The sequence below is a fragment of the Schistocerca piceifrons genome, chromosome 1 (genome assembly GCF_021461385.2).
Source record: "Schistocerca piceifrons isolate TAMUIC-IGC-003096 chromosome 1, iqSchPice1.1, whole genome shotgun sequence".
NCBI classification, from domain to species: Eukaryota; Metazoa; Arthropoda; class Insecta; order Orthoptera; family Acrididae; genus Schistocerca; species Schistocerca piceifrons.
The window spans coordinates 771651198-771655222 of record NC_060138.1 but is presented as its reverse complement, the minus strand read 5'-3'; the positions used below and the strand labels follow the sequence as shown (position 1 = coordinate 771655222).

The window sequence follows — 4025 nt, the reverse complement described above, 5'->3', positions numbered from 1 at the left end:
TTTGACACAGCGGAGGAAACTGAAGCAAAATCCCAGAGTACTAAACACTCTAACAAAGAAAGACTGTCAGGACGAATTTCAAACGTAGCAGAAACGATATGCTCGGTGTATTCGCTACTACTGGGACTCGTTTGAGGATGGCACGCAAATTAAGACCTCGACGAGATGCAGTAATTTCAATTTACATATTTTTTAAACTTTTGGATATTTAATTGCTGTTACGCAATCACTATTGCGTGTCTTTCTGTTTACTTACGTTCGCAGCACATTCGGCTGCTTGCACAGCTGCCCTATTGTTTCTGTATTTTCAATTTGTTTACTATTAGTTGAAAAAATGTTTGAGATCCGGCCGTGTTGTTTCACTGACATTTAGCAACCGAGGGGCTCTTTCAATGAAGGGACTGGTGGATCTTGCAGTATGAGGGATATATTTACGCCAGTCGCATCATTTCCAGACTTGTCAGAAACTGGTATAAGAGGAAACGGGAAACAGTGGACCAAGTGCTTTCGAAATAATTCAGTCCAAATACACAGCGTGAACACGAACTGCACTGACGAAATTGTTGAGGGATTTTTCTGAGTAGTTCGGTGCAAGGAATCCGAGATCTCCGATGACTCATTCTGGAGTAATTCAATTACGATTTGTTCGGATTGTTATTTCGTTACCTGAATTACTGGAAAACTCCTTCACAACCGTGAAAAATGCTCAGTATGCAATCATCAAAACATGAGACATAAAACAGAAGGTAATGTAAAACCACTCAGATGCAAAAGTACTGTGATGATGTTTCCACTGCTGCAAAAGCATCTCTGCATAATGTGGTCGTACCACACAAACTGCACATTGGCCTATTATTCTTATGAAATCTATCCATAGTTCTGCGTATCACCGCTAACGTAAAATTAACACTGCCCAAAACCCAAAACCAAGGCAGAAGTGAGGAATATTGGGCATTATTGTTGTCAACGGCAAGTACCACCATGCAATGGAACAAGCCTTCCCCACACAAAAAGCCTAGTACTTGTCGTTGACGTTTTCAGCCTTCATATACTTTCAGCGCGTTACAGATAAAAACATAAAATGCTGTAAGAAATGAAACTAAAGCCAATTACTCTGCATCGAGAAAGTATAGAACAAGAGTCCCCAATACCAAATAGTTCAAAATATACGCCTGAATTATCAAACTTATTTCACCGATAGGGTTCGGGTTCACTCTGCAGTATCACTTATATCTGTTAAATATTCGAAGGTCAGTTCGAGGTTGTGTTAAATACGTAGTCCCCGAACCAGCGTCCTGATTGCTAATGTTTCATTCATAAGACTCGCTTACAGTTAATAAGCTAGATTTTGGAAATGATAACATAACCCTGTCACCCTTATGTATGCTTTGGTTATCTAACGCGTGCGAAGTTACTTGACATACCTCTCTCGTATCAATGTCTGCCCTTTGCCTGTAGTTCTATTCGTGCGGCTCTGCACTCCCAGCAGCACCTGCCCCCCCCCGCCCTCCCCTCCCCCCCCACACAGTTGAATAAATATTGTGTTCCACTTAGTGTGACACAAGTAAAATGAACGGTGCTACCTTACAAAACAATGTACTTATTGAAACTTCCTGGCAGATTAAAACTGTGTGCTGGGCCGAGACTCGAACTCGAGACCTCTGCCTTTCGCTGGCAAGTGCTCTACCAACTGAGCTACCCAAGCACGACTCACGCTCCGTCCTCACAGCTTTAATTCCGCCAGTACCTCGTCTCCTACTTTCCAAACTTCGAAGAAACTCTCCTGCATACCTTGCAGAACTAGCGCTCCTGAAAGAAAGGATAGAAAGGATATTGCGGAGACATGGCTTAGCCACAGCCTACGGGATGTTCCAGAATGAAATCCTAACTCTGCAGCGGATTGTGCGCCGATATGAAACTTCCTGGCAGATTAAAACTATATGCTGGGCCGAGACTCGAACTCGGGACTTTTGCCTTTCGAGGGCAAGTGCTCTACCAACTGAGCTACCCAAGCAGGACTCAGGCCCCGTCCTCACAGCTTTAAGCCATGTCTCCGTAATATTCTTTCTTCCAGGAGTGCTAACTCTGCAACGTATGCAGAAGAGCTTCTGTGAAGTTTGGAAGGTAAGATACGAGGTACTGGTGAAATTAAAGCTGTGACGATGGGGCGTGAGTCGTGCTTGGGTAGCTTAGCTGGTAGAGCACTTGCCCGCGGAAGGCGAAGGTCCCGAGTTCGAGTCTCGGCCTGGCACACAGTTTTAATCTGCCAGGAAGTTTCACATCAGCGCACATTCCGCTGCAGAGTGAGGATTTCATAATGTACTTATTAGTTTCCCGTTTTTGGAATTAACATGGTATCTTCCAGCGGAATAAAAAAGATTAACAATAGCCATTCACTGGATTTCATACTGAGATGTAATAATATAAGACACAGTTATGCTTTAAATTGAACGTTTAACAAAAATGGACGTTTATCTTGCTATGCTAAATGCAAAGCCAAGAAAACTTTCGTCGTTTTCTGGGCTTTGCCTCAAGTTCATGTAGCAATATACAAACCTAACAGGATAATAGCACCATCAAAGTTTCATACGCCTGGGCACGCTTGAAAAACCTTTCACTGTAGCTCAGAGTGACATCTTTCAAGAATACTCGACCGTATCAGATAAAAGGCAAACAATGGATATATATATATATATATATATATATATATATATATATATATATATATATATATATATATATATATATATATATATATATATATGGAGTGAGTCACATAAGACGTAACACCTTTTTTATTTCGTGAACGGCTACACATATCGAAATGCAGTTTTCTGTAAATGTTGGAGCGTCGAGAGGCACATATGTTTTTGTTTGGTTAATGTTTCTTGCGCTGGTGTCATGTGAGGAGTTGAAACAAGTACATTTTTTTTTATAAGGAACGATGTACTTTTTATAACAACATTTGATAGCTCTTGAAAAAACAATTTCACGTAATACAGCGTTTGTTAATGTTGACGTTGAAACCTGTCCTAAAATATTCGAAAAATGTTCTGCAATGTGAGAGCACGGTGACCGGAAACGACCTGTGCGAATCAGACACTGCCAAGCAGGCAGGTAGGACTAGGCTGAATAGTTATATACCGTAAGTTAGAATAAAGCTTTATTGTTCCTCGACCAGCTGACGACGTAGATGAAGACTCACCTACGAATGTTGTATACGGAAACGCGACATACGCTAGAATAAAGCGTATCACAAAGGGCTCAGGAAAACTATTTCTCGTTTACATACCCTTCCTCATTTACATCAGCCGAAACAGAGAAATCAGCTGTTCATTCTTCAAAAATAAATACTTCTTAAGCACTGCAAACCCAACAACTGTATTAAATATCTAAATGTTAAAAGAAAGGTTTGACCTATCTTTTACTGTATGTGGCTGTGTGCTTCTTAAAGGTAAAATACGACCTGTCGGACAACTGTCCCTATCTACTCTGCTCTAAATTATATCATATGGGATACCTTCGTTGAACAAAACATTTCATTAAAAATGCTTGGGTGACCACCTGTACACCGAAAAATAAATATTCTTCCTAACGAAACGTCTTTTCATGCGAAACGTGAGAGTGTAATGAAGTACCCACTGTGATTTATTTGACATTTCAGTGCAATTTGGTACATAAGAAAAGGAAATGAAACAAATAATTTACTAGCAATGATTCGGTAATCACCCAAATAACATAACAAACTGTAAATTTTGTCTTCCAAAAAAATATCTTTATTCTTTACTTAAGCATGTGCCAAACTGGACTGAAAGGCATATTTGCAGTGGCTGTTTGAAATAACGATGGGCAGATGTAATTGCAGTGGATGATATAGTAGAGCATGCACTGGTGCTTCGACGAACATATCGTCTGGCGTCGTTGGGGCTTCGTCATAGACAGCATCTTTGAGTAATTTCCTAGAAAATAAATCAAGAGAATTCAAATCGGGGGAACTCACATGACATTTGACAACAGAATTAGTC

The 4025-nt window shown here is 40.4% G+C and overlaps 1 non-coding gene across 1 annotated transcript; it reads right to left on the bottom strand.

Annotated features, from left to right (window-relative positions):
* Positions 1-1940: 1940 nt before the first annotated feature.
* On the bottom strand, positions 1941-2015 carry Trnas-cga. Its single transcript has one exon. It is a non-coding gene; the product is annotated as a tRNA-Ser (tRNA).
* Between the last annotated feature and the right edge of the window lie 2010 nt (positions 2016-4025).